The sequence below is a fragment of the Dama dama genome, chromosome 1, assembly GCF_033118175.1.
Source record: "Dama dama isolate Ldn47 chromosome 1, ASM3311817v1, whole genome shotgun sequence".
Classification (NCBI taxonomy): domain Eukaryota; kingdom Metazoa; phylum Chordata; class Mammalia; order Artiodactyla; family Cervidae; genus Dama; species Dama dama.
The window spans coordinates 53,848,261-53,867,833 of NC_083681.1; the positions used below are offsets into that span (position 1 = coordinate 53,848,261).

Below are 19,573 nucleotides of genomic sequence, written 5' to 3' on the forward strand. Positions count from 1 at the left end.
GGAAACTCTTAGTTGAGGCATGTGGGATCTAGTTCCCTGACCAGTGCTCAAACCCAGGTTCCCTGTATTGGGAGAGCAGTCTTCGCCACTGGACCACCAGGGAAGTCCTTCAAAAGAGTTGTATAGGTAATTCCACAATGCTGAGAGTTAGGCGTCCTTTACCTTCCTTTTACAGGAACAAGGAGGTCAGGGACTCACCCTAGGCCACTGGCAAGCAGGCAGAGTCAGGGCTGCCCCATCCCAGAGAGAATGCCCAGGTGACTCAGAGCCTCCCCTGCTGGGCTCATGAGTGGAGAATGAATCTAAGCTGCACTGATCATTTTATGGAGCTTAAGAGAAATTTCCTCTTTCCTGCTTAGAGAGAGATCACAGACCAAGTATTTAAAAAACCAATTGCTTTGTTCTGGGCTAGAACTAAATCTTTCTGCAAATCAGTGGCCTACTAAGTACCTGGCACCAGTAGGTGTCCCTCCTGCTGGGGCGTTTGATTTGACCTCACACCAACCTCAAAAGCTTTATAGCCTAGGCCGTGCCTCAGACTGGCCATGTCACAGATCCAAGGTTGCACAGTACAGGGTGGAGCTGGGACAAGAAGCCAGGTGTGTCCGGGCTTTTTAAGCCGGAGGGGTGGGAGAGAATAGACATTTATGTCCACTGGGCTCTCTTTTCAATAAACTCCTTAATGCTGTCCCCTCGCTATATCCTTCTCCCTGCCCGCCCCCTCCCCTGCTCCCAACCCCATGCCAATGGAAGCAGAGGGAACATCTGTGGGATGCCTCTGGTGCCAGTCGGTCCCAGTTGTCCACCTCCAAAACCCAGCCCTGGTGGGGCCAGAACACCATCTGGGAGCCACTCAGGAACAAGGGCATTGAGAGGAACCCTCAGAGCTCTTGAGGAGTGGAGGCTGGGTGCAGCCCAGCCCTATACTTCTGCACCCCCATCCTGGACAGGTGGCTTTGACCAAGCACTCCGTGTGACAGGCTGCAGGCCCCCCAAATGCGTGTCCCAGGCCCTGTTGAAATAAAGCAGCATCCACACCAGAGACCTGAGTTGCTCCCACTGACGCCTCCTGGGAAGCAGAGGGGAGGGAGGGTGACAGTCTTGTTCTGCCCTCAGGGACACAGGCCAGAGTCCCCCGGATAAGACAAGCCTGTTGGATCCAGCCTGTGAGCAGAACAGAAAAGTTGAGGAGGGAACGTTCCTGACACATGTCCCACCCTTTCCCAGGGGCCAGACTCAACACTCTGCAGGCCTCTGGGGTGCAGCTGGGAGGGGTAGTGTCTGGTCCCAGGACCTAGCACTGCTGTTAGAAGGCACACATACACAGGAGTGCAAACACACAGGCCTGGCCTGCCTGTGCAACATGTACATAATTCATGGGCTCTGATCGCTTTGGCCTGGATAAAGTATACCCTACAGCAGCCTGCACGGAGATTAGTGAGTGGCCACCCGGGAACACTTCTGGGAAAGGGGTGAGTCCCCAGAGGGCTGGCGGATTGTGGGGGGTGAGGGTCAGTTTACTAAATTTTTTCACAAGTTTTATCTCATTGAATCTTCATAGAAGCCCAGTGTGGGAGTTACTATTGCTCCCATTTTACAGATGAGGAAACTGAGGCTCAGAAGTCAAGTAGCTTTCCCATTTTCACACAGAAGGAAGAAGCAGAGCTTCCTATCCTGCACCAAGCTGCTTCATGCAGGCAATCTGCAACCCCTGTCTAGCTCAACTCCCCTCCACCACCCAGTTTGGGGCCTTAGAAGAGCCATCAGTGAGGACCCCATGGCACTTCATCCTGAGCTCAGCAGACTGGATGTTGAAAGGAAGAGAGAATGAGGACTGAATTCCTCCAGCAGAGTCAGCCTGACCTCCAATGTCTGGCCCCTGCCCTGCCAGGGCTTTCCAGGAGACCTCAAAGCTGGGGGAGAAAGAGTCTGGTCCTCCCCTGCACACATGCCAAGAATTCCCAAGAGCCCTTCAGAGCTGGAAGGGACATGCTAGGTGACCTTGAGCCCAACCATGAGCATGAGCAACTCAAGGTCCAGAGCAGGAAAGGACTTGCCCAAGATCCCATGATGGAAGAGTCCAGTCAGTCCACAAACCTGCCAGGCGGGCAGCAGCCAGGTGCTGGGGACACTGGGATGGGATGGCCTGGCCCTCAAGGTGCTCCCACTCAGCTGGTGTTTGGACCCTTGTGAACTGCCCAGCCAGCTTCTCCAGCCCCATCTCCAACGTCCCACATTTCCTCCTTCTGCTTCCATCACCCCAGGCTCTACACAGGGTCCAGAAAGTGTAACCTACCCTGTTGCCACCTCTGTACCTGTGCTCCAGGCTGTTGCTTTTCCAAGAATGCCCTTTCTGGCTGGCCAGAGCCTGTCTACCCCTCCAACCCCCAGGTGACCTCTGCTCTGCTTTTCTGTGCAGAGCCTAACCCCAGATTCCTGAGCCCAGCTCAGGCTGACCGAGCCCAGGGGAAGTGCTCCCTCCTTCTTCTGAGCCTCCCCTCACTCCTGACAACAACAAGGAACTCCTTCTGTGTGAAAATGCATAAGCAACTTGACTTCTGAGCCTCAGTTTCCTCATCTGTAATATGGGAGCAATATTAACTCTGTCTAGGGTAAATGTTCCTGGAACAGTCTCCCTTACCCACCTCGGGACTGGGGACTACAGAGCCAATGAGCCCAGCAGTAACTGCATCACCCACCTATCTCCCACAAAGACCCCTAACAATAAAAAATAAAAACAAAACAAAAACACGTCTTTCTTTTAGGGCTAGTATTTGTCTTTCTTTAAAAACCCTTAGTGGGCATGGGGAAATGAAATGAAAGGTTCTTAGTCAGGCGCATCTTGGCATTTCCAAATGCTGGCTGTGTGCCTGGCACCCAGGAAACGTCTGAGAGATGAGTGTTTGGTGGATGAAAGAATCAAAATATCTCCACCATTTACTTCCTCCTGTTGCCTGAGACTCCACCATTATTACCAATTCTTTCCTGGGGCTAAACAGTCCTCCCGCAGATCCTCTCTCAAAAGGCAAGCTGCCCAGCGCAGAAACAAGCTCTAGCTGAAGCCTTCTGTGCCAAATTGGAAAGTGAGGGTATACAGATCAGCTCTCCTCTGTGTCTTCTCCAGGCTATCAGCCCCCAGACCCTGCTCTGCGACAAAGCAGCCACATGTTCAGGCAAGCCTGGGAAAGGCTGGTGGCACCCGTGCCACAGGTTGGGGATCTCTCGTGCATATCAACCCAGTAAAGGCCCTGAGAAGTCCTGTTCTGAGCTATGTGACCTTACATTTCCCAAATCTATGCGTCCTGGGACCCAGAGCCATCCCAGGGAATTGGCTCCGCAGAGCACAGTCCAGGCAGTGTGGACCAGATGGTGGGCCCAGGCCCACTGCAGGACTTGTAGGTATGTTAAAGGCAAGCCCACACTCCCCGCTGGCCGATCCAGAGACAGACGATCCTGTTTTGTGACAGAAGCAGTAAATGAATGGGGCAACACAGGGCTTGCAAACGGAACACAGGCGAGGGAAGAGGTAACAGGCTAGCCTGGAGACCTGAATTCCCACTGCAATTCTGTGCTCACTGCTGACCCCTGGGCAAGGGATCTCCTCCAGCTGAGCTGTTTCCACTCTCTGCAAAACAGAGAGAATGCTATTCTGAGGGCTGCTGTGAAAATGCAGTGTGGTGCTGCAGGCAGAGGTGGATTATAAACTGTAAAGCTCTGTACCGGCATGTGCTGTGTACATCATGATATACCTGCGTGTGCTCCTGGGAGGGTGTGGTCATGTCTTGATTGATCACAAGCCACTGCAGAGGTCCTCAGTCAGGATGGATAGATGATAGATGCAAGACCCAGGGACAAAAATTGCTGGTTGAAGAGCTATGAATGAATGCATCAATGAAGCAGTTCTAATAAGCTCAACTGTCCCATTTCTCAGTCCCCAACTGGTAGAAGCAGCAAATTAGGAAATACACACAGGGGCAAGAGGAGAGGAAAAAGAGGTGCTGGACCATTGGAGGCAGGTCTGTGGGCAGCAAATGAAGGGTCATGGAGAGAAGAGTCAGGAACTCACAAAGGCGTTGTTGAACAAGTGAGCAGTCCCAGGTCAGGGCTGCAGGAAACCTGTGGGGGCTCAGCTGGTCTTGGCTCTCCGAGCAAAGCAGTCAGTGTTCACAGTGTTCACCATCCCAGGAAGTTAACCACGTGGACCTCGTGCAGGGAAAGGAAGCCATCACTCCTTTTCAAAAAGGTTTCCAACCCAAACTATTAGACGGCTGTTTTTAAAAGGAACAGGGAGCAGGAGGAAGCCTCAGGGACACAAGCCTTAGCGGCCTGAAAAAATAGGCTCGGATGGTAAAGAATCTGCCTGCAATGCAGAAGACCTGGGTTTGATCCCTGGGTCGGGAGGATCCCCTGGAGAAGGGAATAGCAACCCATTCCAGTATCTTTGCCTGGAAAATTTCATGGACAGAGGAGCTTGGCAGGCTACAGTCCATGGGATTGCAGAGAGTCAGACACTACTGAGCAACTAACACTTTACATTTTTATACCAACTCATCAATATATTCATGCACAGAACAAACATTTTTTCCTTTTTTTCTTTGACTGCATGGGGATCTTAGCTCCCTGGGGGTGGAACCCATCCCCTCAGCAGTGGAAGCACGGAGTTTTAACCACTGGACTGCCAGGGAAGTCCCAACAAACATTTTGAAAGTGCCCATTGTGTGCCAGGTAAGTGCTGCTAGGCACTGGGGGGAAGGGATACCAGGCCTCATCGGACAGTGTCACACATTGAAGACCTTCATAGATTAATGAAGTGTTGGGTCACTTGAGGATAGTGAAGAAGGTGTTGGAGAAAAAAGCCACAGACAGGAATTCTGGAGGACCAAGTTAAATCACCATGTGACCTCAGGCAAGTGACCTGCCTTTTTTGAGGCTCCACATTACCATCCAAAAAGTGGGGCAGCTAAAAAAAAATCACTTAAAATACTACTCTGCACCAGGCACTGGACCAATGGTTACAGACCTTATCTAATGCGCACAGCCAGCAAGACAGCTGCTGCTATTTGTGGTGGGGAATGATTGTCCCTTTTACAGATGAGCAATTGAGGCTCAACTGGTTACTCACATGCCTGAGGGCAGAGAGTTGGTGGGAGCCAGGATTAAAATCCAGGTTTGCCTGACTCCAGAGCTCTCCCTCTCTGGCCCTCCCAAGCAAGTCCCATGCTGCTTCTCATAGATGGCAGCTAAGGTTTGGTGACATCATGAATAGCAAACTGCTTTATAAATGGTAAACTATCCTGTGCCCAAAGCCAAAGAGAAATCAGTCTTGATCCTCCAGGAAAACAAACACTGAAGTTCACAGGAGCATTGAGGACTAGCTGCAGCACAGAACTCCTGGGTTCCTGATCCCTCTACCTCCTTGACCAACTTCTTCCCAGAGAAAGGGCAGTCCCAGAAGCCCCGGGCAACCTCCCACAGCCCATGCAGCGCCCTCCCAGACTGGAAATGGCCTCACACACGACAACTCCTATGGTCCTCCTCTGCTGAGGACCTAGATGTCCTGGCCTGGTGTGAGTGGGGGTAGGGGCTGGGCAGAAGCAAGAGCCCCGGGGCTCCTTGGCCCCACTGACAAGCCAGTCACCTCATCTCTCTGAACCTTGAGTTTCCCCACCCACAAAAGAGGGATTAAAGCAGAAAGACCTCACGTGGGAAAGGATCTGCTTCGAGGAGGGCCTCGACAAATATAACTGACCTTTTGTGGGATGAGTTTAACTGGGTGGGTAGGAGGAAATCCAGGCTTTCAAAATCCCTGTTTGAGGAGGCAGGTGCTGCCCCACCCAGCAGGCATCCCCCCATCCCCACTCCCTGTCTAACCTTAAATGTGTCCCTCCTGCTCTTGGAAGCCCCGACCTGAGAGGTGAGCTCAGATCCTACCACCACTGCCATTAGCAGGACCCTAATTTGCTGACTTCCCAGGGTGGTGGGAGCCCAGGTAAATGAGAAAGAGAAAAGGGGGCTTCAGCTGAAATGTACTCATCTTTACTGGAGATATCTGGGCCCCTGGGCACAGACATGCTCACAGAACTACTGTGACCCAGAGAGGCTGCTAACTAGCTTCAGGCCACACAGCAAGTCAGGAGGAGTTAAGTGGACACTGGGACCCAGGTCTTTGAGACCTAGCCCAGAGTGCTCTCCACTACCCCTGGGTCCCCGTTTTGGAGCAAGGATAAAACCCAGAGAGGAAGAACAGTGAAAACAGTCAAGGTGAGACACCTACCCCCAAATCATGCTGGTCAGAAGGCACTGGCCATTGACAACTGGGCTCCCAAGACAGAGGTTGAAAACGAACACCCAGTTGCTCTGCTGTTCCCTGTCTTACTCACTGCAGGTAGTGACAGGCACATTTCTGTACAGAATGAGCCTAGCCTGCTTCTGCAGAGTCTTCAACAAGAGGAAGAGATTCCAATTGCAGTATAATGGACTTAAGTTAGACACAAGAAAGAACTTCCTGAGGCAGCATTAGAAACGGACAGTGCAGGTAGAAAGGAAACAGGATGAAAGTGGTTGTGGAGTCTTTTCTAAAATACAAGATACTTGGACTTCCCTGGTGGTCCAGTGGTTAGAGTCTGCCTTACAATGCAGGGGACGCAGGTTGGATGCCCAGTCAGGGAACTAAGATCCACAAGACTTGGAGCAACTAACCCCAAGTGCCACATCTAGAGAGAGTCCGTGAGTCGCAATGAAAGATCCGCATGATGCAAGGAAGATCCTGAGCAGCCAAATAAATACGTATTTTTAAAAAATACAAAATGCTATCTCATCCATCAGGGCTTCCCAGGTGGCGATATGGTAAAGAACCCGCCCACCCATACAGGACATGAGGGACGTGGATTCAATCCCTGGGTCGGGAAGATCCCCTGGAGGAGGGCATAGCAACCCCCTCTAGTATTCTTGCCTGGAGAAGCCCATGGACAAAAGGGCCTGGCAGGCTACAGTCCAGGGGATCACAAAGATTTGGACAGGACTGAAGTGACTTAACATGCATGCATGCATCTTATCCATGAATTCATTTTAGCTTCAAAAGAGACCTGGAAGGTAAGTGTGGCTACCCTTTTATTCTGTTTACCCTTATTTTCTAGGTGGGGAACTGAGGCTCAGAAAGTATAAGTAACTTACCCAACGTCTTCAAAGCTCTAAAGAGGCAGAGCTGGGCTGCAAAGCCAAGACTGACTCGGCAGCGGGTTGAGGTCAAGGCACAACCACACCCACCCCTGGCATCTCGCTGCTCCTCCTCAGTCTCAGGCTCTGTCGGAGATTTCCATCCAGGAGAAGAGGGAGTGCTCAGTGGCCAGCTATTCAGGAGAGGGCTCTGCATTCTAGGACTGCCCTGCTGTCCCCATGACGCCACGCCCCAAGGGCCTCCAGACACTTTCCACGCAATATGGCCTGATATATCTTCTGTCTGACTATGCACCTAAGCTCATCTGAGGCTAGCCTGTCCATAGCCTTTGCCCAACTCCTGAGATAAGACTGTCCCTGGTAAGACCACCCTGGAATCTACCTGCAGCCTGATCTAGGGGAAAGAGGCATGGGCCAGGGGGAGCCCCGAGGTCCCTGCCTTCTCTGCAGCAACAAGTGAAAGGGAGGCCTGGCTCCTCCAGCTGCTCTCAGCAATCTCCGAGTCACTGCCAGGCCCTGGGAAGGCTTAGCCCTGTTCCTCTGCTGGGGAAACAGAGGGTCAGAGCAGCCAGGCCACTTGCCCACAGTCAAAGAATAAGAAATAATTCAATAAGAAGCTGAGCCGGGATTCAAAGCCACGTCTGTCTGATTCCAGAAGCCATGTGTGTCGCCAGAGCATCATTCCACCCTGGAGCATCATTCTACCCCGAAGCGTCTGCCTCGTGCTCTGCTTGCTGCAGCCCCTAGGGCCATGCCTCCATGCCTTACGCTTCTTCTTCCTAGAACACCCTTCCCACCCAATTCAGACCAGTAGAGTTCCTAGCCTGTCTTTTAAGATTCATTTCAAATGCCTCCTTCTCCATGAAGCCCCCAGTTTCTCTCATTCTCTTCCGAGCTTCTGTGTTTTTACTTGTATCCTGCTCAGAGCTGCCTGACCTGCCCCATGAGGAAGAGACTTGACCCATACCCTAACCGTTCCCTGCCACCCCAGCTCCAGGGTGGCGACACCCAAGTCTTCTTCCTCCCAGCTCTTCATGCAGACTTGGTGGTAGAACTTGGGGACATCTCAAACGACTACTTTTTTTTTTTTTCCTGACAAATAAGCCATTTATTCCCAAGCAGAAAAAAACAAATATCCATTTTGATTTTTCAAAACACCCTGAACATCCTCTCAGAGCATTTATCACATTAAAATCAGTTATTTGATTACAGTCATCCCTTGGTATCTGCGGGGGACTGGCAACTGCTCTCGGACACTGAGCCTTAATAGAATAAGAGGCCACTCCTCACAGAACGTGATTTGCGGGGGAGGACGTGGGGAGGGGGGAGGTAGCTGACAGGTAGGTGTCCACAACGGGGTCAGGCTGTGGGGAACGGTCACAGCCCTTGTCACCGGGGCAGAGTCTAGACTGAGGGCGGTGACGGTCCCCATCCTCTAATTAAAGGTCCGGCCACATCATGAGTTCTGGGCTCCCACTGTCTTATTTGTGATAATGGTAAAGACCGTCATTTACTGGGCACTTCCTGCTCACCAGGCACCGTCCCAAGCACTTTCCATTCTTTCACTCATCAATCCTCACAACAACCCTCTGAGTACTCTCTGCTATTCCCAGTTCAAAGATGAGGGAACCCAGGCACAGGGAGATGGAGGGACGCTGTGGTTAGTCCCCCAGCCATATTAACGCAGATCAGGATTTCAGGAGAAAGTCTGGTTTTAGAGACTGTGTTCTAACCACTATTCCATGCTTCCTGACCAGAAGGGACAGAGACACAGGCTGGAAACTCACAGCCAGATCCTCTGAGGCCCAGTGGCTGCGGAGCTGGGCCAAGTGGTGGACATGGCGGCCAGGGGCCTGAGCACCAGTCTCAAATGGGTGCTCAGGTGAGGCAGAAATAGAAAGATGGGTGCCCCCAGCACTCCTCTCGGAGAGGATTGTGAAAGATGGGATGCTCTGGGGTGGGGGCTGAGATCCCCTTTGTAAGGGATAAGCTCAAGTACCAAAGATGAGCCTTCAACTGCATCCCTTGGAGGGTGAGTCCAGAGCACCTCACAGGTTTTGCCTGAAAGCCTTGCGTCTGTTGTTTGCCTCTCTGGACCCAGTCCACTTTGCGTCGGGGCCCCTGGAGGCTGAGGTGTTGAGTTATGTGCCATTGGTTTCTGGGAGGTTCACCCAGTGGGAAACCCCAATGGGAGACTGGATGAAGGAAAGGAGTGGAAGTTTTATTCCACCACTGGGGCTCCTGGGTTACCTGGTCCCTCTCCTGCAGGCCAGAGCCTCTGTCCTTATAGCTGACCGCTGCCTCCTGGGGCACCTGCAGCCCTGGGCAGGAATTGGCCCCCTGCAGCTGTGCTCCGTTTGCTGGTTCGCCACAACCCGCTGTCTGAGCGGCTCACTCTGGGCTCACACACCCTCCCTTGCTGGGCCAGAGCAGAGGAGACCAGGTACTGTTGCCAGTGACCCCTTTTGGCAGTCTTTCTTTCCCCCTCAGAGTCCACTCTAAATGTGCATGGAACAAATGATAACATGATAGGGGTTTGCAGGGGGGCACGTTACTAAGTGTGCAGACCTCTGCTCTCTCAGCCTGGGCCAGCACTCAGAGGAGGTTGGGAGCAGGGAGCAGGGAGCAGGGAGCAGGACTAGGCCATGAAGGCAGGAGGCAGAGTTCAGTGAGGACAGCCATGGCCAGTATGAGCACTCATGACACGGTAGGCACTGTGTACTATACACCAAGCACTTCATTCACTTCTCAGAACCTCCCCAAGGAGGGTGTACTTCCTATTTGCGCATTTTACAGAAGAGAATACCAGTGCTCAAAAAAGCAAAGCTGAAATGACTCTCCCAGGGTTGTATTTCCAGTAAGTGACAAAGCCAAGGCTCAGATTCGACTTTCTCTGCTTCTGAAACCCATCCCAGTAACTACCCTGAAATAATTTTTTTGGATTGGCTTTCAACAGAGGCAGCTGACTTAAATGGGGTCAATTATTGGTGAGGGCCACACAGAGGCCTCCAATGTCTCCCCAGTACCCTCCCCGAGATGAAGAAAAAAAAAAGAAAACCTCTGGCATTCTTTAGTTCTCCCAGGTGGGATGGGGGCCCCAAGCAGGCGGTGCAACTGGGTGTCCGGGTTGGAAAAACAAGCAGATTCAGACAAGGCTTCATTGTTAAGGAGAGCTTGACTCTTGGGCCATTAAAACAAAACCAAGCAAGACAAAATGCTTGCTGCCTTGTCTTATCTCTTAGAGAGAAGGGGAATGGGAAGGGCCCCAAGACTGGGTGCTGATCCCTCCCCACGCCAGCCTCCTTCTCAGAGACCCAGCTTCAGGTGGCTGGGTCAGTAGAAAGAGCAATGCAGTGGGAGTCCAGGGTCTGAGTCCAGCAGGCTCTGCCACTGTCTGTGACCCTCCACTGCACACTGCTGGCATGTCCAGTGCCGCACTGGTGCTTTCTGCACATGGCCTCATTTGGTCTCTACGGCCCTTTCAGAGAGAGATGTTATTTCTGTTTTCAGATGAGAACACTGAGGCTCAGAGAAGACACTCAAGCAGAAGGGTGTTGGAATCTAGGTTTATCAGATTGCAAAGTCTTTCCAGTCCGTGTTTCTCCAGGGAGGGCAATACCCTGGAAGCAATGAGCTCCTTGTCTGGGGTATGTACGGGTATCATCTGAGGATGCGGTAGGAGGCGTGCCGCAGAGGGTGGCCAGGTGGTTCTCAATCTTGTTTGAGCTTTGACATCACCTGGGGAGCTTTAAAAGCTATTGATGTGTAGGTCTTGCCCCAGATTGTGGAGCAGGGACCCGGCAGGACTTCTAAAAGTTTCTGCAGTGATTCTAACGTGTTGCAGCAAATTTGAGAGCCATGGGCCCAGATGCTCACTATAACCTCTTCCACCCCACACTTTATAAAGGAAAGAAAGGCTTTGTTATTCTGACCTCATTTCACAAGAGAGGCAAAAACCAGGCAAAACATAAGGGCCAAGGTTGTGTCCTCAGGGTCCACCATCAGCTGTGAGTGCAGGCAGTGTGAGGGGACCCTGACTTTAGGGTGCCTCTGGGGTGAACTTTTTAAAAGATACTTGGGGGGTCCTGGCTCCTTTGTCAGTGGAAGGAAAGTTTCTCTTTGAGCCTCCTGGGTGGGACGGTGAGGCAAATTCTTCATGGCCTTTTTTTCTCTTACATAGAGTTCACTCATTCAAAAGCTAAACAGCTGTAGAATTAATGCTGGAAGACCACCTCTGCTTTGGTTGTGCTTTGGGAGCAAGAAGATAAAAGAACTCCAAGCAAGTCCTGTTTATTCTTTTCTGTTGGAGATTTGGTCCCAGGCCTGGGAAGAGCTGAGGCTCTCAGACTTCAGCCCACACTTCCTCCCACCTGCCTCCTTGGTGCCCTCCAGCAGGATGTCACAGATGGCGAGACGGTGTGGGGCAGGGGTAAGATGGAGGCCTGTGGAGTCCAGCAGACTCAGGGTCTGCCCAGGCAGGGACTCCTTCTGGACAGGAACCACTCCTCTCTGAGCCTGTGCTTACTGTTGCCTGCACGGTGATACCATGGTGCGTGTGTGTGCATGCATGTTAAGTGATACTTTTCAAAGTAGTTCTAGGAGCACCACCTCCAGGAAGCCCTTCCGGACTCCACCTCTGCCCTGCACTGAACAAACCCAGCCCCTGGCCTTCTCCGCCACGTTGTATGTTGTCACTGCTTCTGTGTGCTCCCCTCCTGAGGAGGCCGCGTGTTCATTCATTGTCCAGAGCAGCTGCCCTGTGCCTGGGACTCATTCCACATGTCCATTCTGAGCACCTATTCTTTCAGACTCCAGTAGGTAGTCAAGATACAGGCAACAAAAGCACATATGCACTGAGTGCTTATTATGTGCCAGGCATTTTTCTGAGTGTTTTACATGAATAATGCATTTAATCCGCACCACAGCTATAATTGTCCCCATTTTATAGATGGAGAAATTGAGACCCAGAGAGGTTAAATCACGTGCCCAAGTCACATGGCTAGAAAGTGTGCACTTGGGCTGTGATCTGAGCATTGCCCTCTACCACCATCCACAAATGTCCATGGGATCGGCCCCTGCCTTGGGAGCTCAGTCTTCACAATTTGGAGGTTTTGTATCTGTGTTTACTTGTTGAATGTCTGTTCCCCCCATGAACCAAAATCTCCAGTCATGTTATGTTTCATAATATGTAATCATGTGTGAGTGCAGAAGGAGAGGGAGACCAAATGAACACTGCTTCCCTTAAAGGAAGGATTCATTCTGCTCAGCATCTGCTACCTGGACCCAGACGGCTCCTCCCAACTGGGTCATTCCTGCTGTGAAGGTCTGGGAAGGACCAGGTCTTTGCACATCCCTCCTGGTCCTGACCTCTGCCTAGAACTTGGCCTACCTACTGGGAGGGTGGTGGGAATGGCAGTCCTCTAAATCCAATCTGCCAGAGTCCTCCCCAGGTGGCAAAACACCCTCCTGGGTGAAGCCCTTCCTGCAGTTTGGCACACCCTCCCTCCCAGCCTCAGTGGCAGGGCTCTTCCATCAGCTTCTTACTGAGTCACTTGATCACGGAGCAACTGAGGGGACGGGCAAGGGGACTCATGCTGACGGAGTCTGTGTGTCAGGCCTGGTACGTGCCTCCCATCGTCTCATTTAACCCATGCAACACTGTGATTACCAGTGCCATTTTATACAGAGAAGGAAACATGGGTACAAAGATTGAGTAACTTGCCTAAGGGGCAGCTTGCACTGTCTCTCCTGGGGTGGGGTAGGGGTACCCACTCTGTGCCAGGCACTCTGGGAGCAGGGGGAGAATTGGGTGGCAGAGAATCTGCTTCTGACTGGCTGGCAAGGGAAGCAGACCTACATAAACCCAATCCACAGACCACAGCAGGCAAGTAAGGGCTGTGGATCTGTAGGGGAGGAGTCCTGGAAGCTTCTAGAAGGAGACATCTTCAGGCCTGGCTCACTTCCTCACTGCTCCACTCCCACGACCACCACAGGAAGAAGGGCAAGCCTTGGCCGACAAAGTTCTAGTGCCTCGTGGGTCCCGCCCTGGAGGCTGCAAAAGGAGGAGAGGCAGCTGCTCAGCCAGCTGCCCCGCCAGTGACCCCACTGTGAGCAGGCCTGCCTGCCTCCAGCCCTGCCAACCTGGCCTGGCCCAGCCGGCTCCCAATCACAGGGTCGTCTCTGCCCAGTTAATGACCATGCTCCAGCAGCCCAGGCCGCCTCCCTCCTTCGGGGGGAGGAGGCAGCGGCTAACTACAGAGCCTGCTGGTCCAGACAGCGGCCGGGCCAAAAATCACAGCCGCCCATCGCACCACATCCTCTGGCTCTGACGCTGTGGTCTCCTCCCCTACCTTCCAGGGTCACAGAGGACACTGCAGAAGGCTGGAGCTCTGGAAGCTCGGATACCCCACTCCCCTCCCCATAGACCCGGGGAAACTGGACCACAGGTGGGTCTGATTCACCCCAAGTCATACAGCCTACCAGTGCGGGGTCCAGGGTCCCCTGTTTAGCCCAGCACTGCCCTTCCCTAGCCCTGGGAAGAAGGACCCTTTCCAGGCTTTTTACACGTGCAGTTTGCTCTCGAGGTACTTGGGTGGAGTTGTAGAGGCAGGACATCTAAGAGCTGCTGTGCTGTCTGTTCAGTCGCAGATAACAGCGCACTCCTGACTTCTCCCACCATCTAGCTGTGTGACCTTGGGCAAGACAAGGAGCCTTTCTGAGCCCTAGTTTCTGGGGCATAACAGAAGCTTCCTCCCGGAGTTGTGAATGAGAGGGTCTGTAAAACAGCACCGTGTCTAGCTCAGAACAAGTACCCAAGAGCATTAGCAATTGCTCATATCACCATCACAGTAGTAGTTAATGAGTATGTGGATGCATATTACTAACTGTAAAGTGGGATGCAATGGTAGGAATTGTTTATACTATTACTATGAAGTGTGAAAGATTTAGAGGCAGTGTGACCAGAGGTTTGGGTAATCCAGGAGTGTTTTTTGGTGGGGGGTCGGGGGTGGGTGGGATTTATGTTCCGAATTGGGCCTTGACTGATGGGGAAGTGGGCAGAGCGGAGGATGGTATGGATGATGGGAAAGAAAAGTGAAAAGTGTTAGTCACTCAGTGTCTGACTCTCTGCGACCCCATGGTCTGGCCATGGACTTCTCCGGGCAAGAATACCGGAGTGGGTTGCCATTCCCTTCTCCAGGGGATCTTCCTGACTCAAGGATCAAATCTGGGTCTCCTGCATTGCAGGCAGATTCTTTACCATTTGAGCTATCAGGGAAGCCCATGGACGATGGGAGGAACCCCATAAACAAAGGGGCCACACATGATGTGTTTAGGAAACAGTTGTGAGCAATGACCAGGGGTCCATGCAGTGGCTTTGGTGGGCAAGACCTTGAATGCACAAAGAAGTCTGGTCTCCATCTTACTGGTAAGGAGGAGTCACAGAGGGTTCTCAATGGGGCCCTGTGATGCTTTCTGCAGTGTGAATTCTGTCTGGCATTCAAGGCCCTCCACCATCTGGCCACCCACCTCTCTTATCCACGCCCCTCTCTGACCCCACAGATTCCTCACCACTCTAAGTTCTCCCACCTCCCTGCTTATTACACCAGCTCATCTTTCCCACCATTAGACCACCTTGTGGTCACGTTCACAGCGAGGCACTCTTTCATTAAGTACCTATCGTGCCATCTTTACGTATGTGACCTCACGGCTACCTGTAGCTAATCTCATTTCACAGAGGAGGGAGCAGAGGCCTGGCCGGGCAGCTGTCTTCCTCACAGTCACACAGTAAGTAAGTGGCGCAGCCAGAATTCAACCTTGAACTGATGTCAGGATCCCTATTTCTACAGAAAGTTGCCTCTAGCCCCTGTCTAGACACCTTTCTCCTTGATAAAGCCTTCCGGGTTACTCTGGTCCCCAAGAGCCTCTCCCTGACACCCCTCCTGACCCATTTGGAATCAGGAGCCCAAAAGCTTGATCTGGGTTTGTCTAGCTTGGTTACCATTGTTTCCTGCAGGCCCACCTTGCCCCCTTTAAGAGAGCTGGGGTTGATAACAGGTCACTTTCTTCCTGTTGCCCCTTTCCGCCATATCTAAGACTTGATCTAGCACTGCCAGGAACAACCTGCCTCCTCTGGTGGGGTTCAGAAACCCAGCTGAACACAGAGCAATCAATTTCTCCAAGCTGCCTCCCAGCAAGGCCAGCCATAAAGTATTTACTGCACCTTTGTGGCCAGGGAGGCCAGACAATGGGCCAGAGGGAATGAACACCCACTCCCCCCAACCCTGAAGGGAGCCAGCAGCCCTGGGGTGAGGGGTCAGAACCCAGAGCCCCCTTGCCAGGGCCCCCAAGCAGATTCGAAAGGGTTATAGGATGAGGGCGGTGGCCCAGGGGTGCCTGACCCTTACAGCTAAGCAAATCCTGTCTGTGAACCTGCAACAGTAGTCTCCATTCCTAGCCAAGGCAAGTCTGAGAATTTCTCTGGCTTTCCTGATCAAAAATTCAAGCTCCCTTATCTTACAGGGAAGGAAATAGTGATCTGGCCACATGCTGTATATTTATATCTCATTTAAACCTCACAACAACCTTGTAAAAGAGGAGTTCTAATTCACAGAGAAGCAGCTGAGCTCAGAGGAGTGAAGTGACTTGCCCAACACCACATGGCTAGTGGGAGGAATCAGAGCAGATTTCTGCTGCCTGGTGTGACTCACTGCTGTCTGCCCGTGCGCTCAGCCCGCCCCATTGAGTGCTAGTCGCCACAATAACGTCTCCATCCGGACACCTTCCAGGGCACCCGCCACACAGTCAGGGCTCAGTTCCTGAAGCAAACTCAAAGACTCGGTGCAGATGGTTTCACCTTTCTGAGCCTCAGTGTCCCACACAAGGTAGCCATTAGTAACAAGCCCTGTCTTGGTAAACACCACTCTTTAGCACTTGACAGTGGGCTGGATGTGATGGCCCTATTCTCTGAGCAGGTAACATATCACCTGCCTTGACTCCATTTTACAGGTGAGGGGTGGAGCCATGGATGCATCCAAGAGGCCCCTGGGGGGCACCCCAGCCTCTCCTGCCTCACTGTGTTCCAGATCCTTTCTACTCCACCACGAAATGAGATCACAGGTGTGAGATTATCTCATCAAAGGGGAGCTTTGTTTAGATGCAGGATTATTATGAGCATTTGAACCCCCAGGGAAGGTGGGGGCTGGGAATCCCAAGCCCCTCAGTCACTTTCTCTTCCAGTTCCCCCTAACACTCACCCCCAGAGACTGAGAGCTTCCAGTCTTCAGTTGACCACTCCACCCTCCCCTACCTCCCAGGGGCTTTCCAAGGTGGTTTCCCCTTGACTCCAGGAAGCTGGGCACAGCAGGGGTTAACTAGTCCCGGCCAAGGCCACTGGCGCTCCTATTGAGGCTGATCCTGAGGCTGGGAGGTGGTCTCTCCTGGCCTCTTTCCCTCCCACCCCGTTGTCATGTCACATCCCAGGAAAGGTGACCCAGAGCTGAGAGCAGAAGTGGGAAGCTTACCAGTTCCACAGCTTCCCTCCCTGACAGCTGCCCCGTCCCCTGTGTGCCAAGATCCAGTATCTCTAAGAGGCTAGGAGGTCCTGAGACGCTGCTTATCTGCTAGGAGAACACACCATAGAGGTCCCCAAGTCAAAGCCTATCAGAGCTGAAGGAGATGAGGTCCTCAGCACTCACCCGGCTCACATGCTTAACATTGGTAAGGGGGACACTGAGGCCTGGGGACAATTGTTGAGGTCTTAAAGCAAGTGACAGGTTGAGCCAGAAGTACACTTGAGAAAAACCTTCCCAGACATCCTTCAAGGTATCCACTCCACTTCCCTGGTTAGCGTCTTCCGGATGGGTGGCTGGGGTTTTCCCACCCCTGATGTAAGGTCTCGGTGACCACATGTGAGGCTGTTGTGAGAATCCATGTGGTTGGTGCTGGGGCCTGAGACAGACCGGCAGCCCCACAGCCTCTGGCCCAGATCTCAAGTCTGACCTCAGCCTCTCCTGGGCACGGAAACCTGCAAGACACCTCTGGTCCCGGAGGGCAGGGGTTTGCACAGGTTCCCAGGGTTGGGGCTGCTTGGGCGAGGGGCACAGTCCCAGGGGCCGGATTCTCAGGCAGGGGTCCTGTTGCCTCCTGTGCACAGAGAGGGATGTTGTGAAAGAGTGCTGGGCGTGGGATCCGTGGGCTCTTGTTTTTGGTGGGGAGGGAACGTGGCCTCCGTGGCCCCACCTTGACCCCTCCCCTCCACCTCCTGCCTGGCAGCTATGCACTTCCTTTCTTTTCCTCTCCATTCTCTGCTCCTCTCCCTCTCCAGCCTAACACTCCTCCCCAGTCTCAGCACCAGAGTAAAAAAAAAAAGGGTCAGTCAACCCTGATGAACCTCAGTTTCCCCATCTGTAAGCGCTCTTAACAGCACACAATACCTTTCATCACACGCAGTGGGAATGAGCCATTTGAGGGATCCTTTGCGCAAGGGTGGGGCGCGGACCCGCACACAATGGGCGCTCAATAAGTGCCCGTTTTCTCCCCTTTTCTCCTCCCTTTCCCGCGCCCCGCTCCTAGCCAGTTCCAGCTGCAGCTAATGCCCCGTGCACACCCGCAGGTGGCCCCGGAGCTGCCAGGATGGGGTCGGAGGCCGCCTCTGCTCGGCATCCGGGGCTCTCTCACCTGCAGCTCTCGGCTCTCTCTTGTGTTCTCTTCGGGGCAAGCGTTCAGCCCCTCGTCTGGGCGGCAGGAAGGTGGCAGTTTCGGCTCGCAGCACCAGCCCAGTCTGGCTCGGTCTGACTGTCCAGCCCGCCTGGGACCCCTCACGGGGCTCTGGACCAGGCCGGGGCTTCCTGGACTTTCGCACTGATCCTAAGTCCGAAGTACCGTATCAGAGGCGGCAGAAGGTCCCGGTTTCGGGGAACCAGAGTCTGGAGGCGTCCGGACTCCTTTGCACTCAATCAGGGGGCTGGGGTGCACCCCGCCTTAACCCTGGCCGGAGGGCTGGGGGCTCCGACACACGCTACAGAAAGGCTGCGAGCGAGCCCGTAACCCTGGAGCCGTATGGTGGGCCAGGAGCGTCCCGTCCCGGTGCACTGGATCTGGGTCGGGAGCTCGGGGCGTCCGGGCCACACGCCCCGGACCGCGGAGCAGGGAGCGTCCCGCCGGAACCCGGGTCTGGGGCAGGCGGGGCAGGGCAGGGCGCCGGCGAAGAGCGCGGAGCCGCGGCGGCCGGAGCCGGCGGGGAAGTCTTTCTAGGTCCGGACTCGGCTGGCTCTGCAATATGGGGCGGTCCACGGCGCGGCAGCTGACTCCAGAGCTCCGGGCCGCGGCTGTACTTCCTCCTCTTCCCTCGGCTCGCTCGCCGCTCGCTCAGTCCCGCGCCGCAGCCGCTGCCACCGCCGCTGTCATCCCAGCCGCCCACCCCCGCTGGAGCTGCAGTCCGAGCCGGAGCCGAGCGGAGCCGAGGTAGCGCGGCTCAGTGCCTGAGCGCCGGCCAACACGGCCCCTCCCAAGTAGGGGCGGGGTCAGTACGAGGCCCCGCCCACCCGGGCTACAAGCAAGGGGCGGGGCGAGCTCCAGATTCCGCCCCTACCCCTACACAGCTCAGGTCCCGCGCCGCAGGGCAGCGGAGCCAATCCGAGAGTGGGAAAAGGGCGGAACTCAGCAGAACGTGGACTCCACCTCGGAGAGGGAAGGGCCGAAGTGGAGAGGTGCGGCAGCAGACTGGACTAGGGAGGGCATGGTGGGATTTTAAAGAGTTGAACTGGGGGAGAGGGTAACTTGGAGACCCAGATGGAAGTAGGAATGGGGAGGGCTGGCTTATCTGGGACCGAGGGTGGGACAGTCAAGGGATAGGAACAAGGGTCGGGGTGGGAAAAGGAACAGGATGGAAACTAGGGTAGTTATCCTGGGGCGAGTGGAGTCCTCAGGAATAGGGAAGCCCTGGAGACTGGTGGGACACAGCCTCACAGTATCCTTTCCCCTCTCTGGCTTCTAAGGCTCAGCGTGAGATGAACTTGAATACCGTGAACTATTCAGGTTTCTGGAAGCAATGAAAAATAAGTTTTTGAAAATAAAGAGCAGGTCTTTCTTTAACATTTCCTCCTTCCCAGAGCCCTTCTGCGGGGGTGGGGGTGGGGTGGGGAGGAGGCGTCATTGTCAGTTTTTAAAATAAGAAGCTAAGCAGAGGTTAGGTGGGGACAGCACACAGACTTCTGAGTTGTATTGTGTTGTATTGAGGATAGTATTGAGTTTCTGTCCTGTACTCCCACCCCATCCCTCCCCCAGAGCTTTGGAGTTGGAGCTATGTCTGATTTATCTCTGGGCACCAGGTTCCCCGTACAGGGCGAGGCATGAGCTAGTCTTGGAGGGTTTTGATGTATGAATGATTGAGTGTTGA

At 53.6% G+C, this 19,573-nt stretch overlaps 1 protein-coding gene across 2 annotated transcripts in view; it reads right to left on the minus strand.

The window, feature by feature from the left end:
• Nucleotides 1-18,665, minus strand: part of GDPD5 (glycerophosphodiester phosphodiesterase domain containing 5) — an 85,992-nt gene extending 67,327 nt beyond the window's left edge. For both annotated transcript variants that reach the window (XM_061150560.1, XM_061150569.1), the window contains exon 1: nucleotides 17,854-18,665. The gene's annotated coding sequence lies outside the window, so the exon portion shown is untranslated. The remainder of the gene's footprint in view (nucleotides 1-17,853) is intronic.
• Nucleotides 18,666-19,573: the final 908 nt, after the last annotated feature.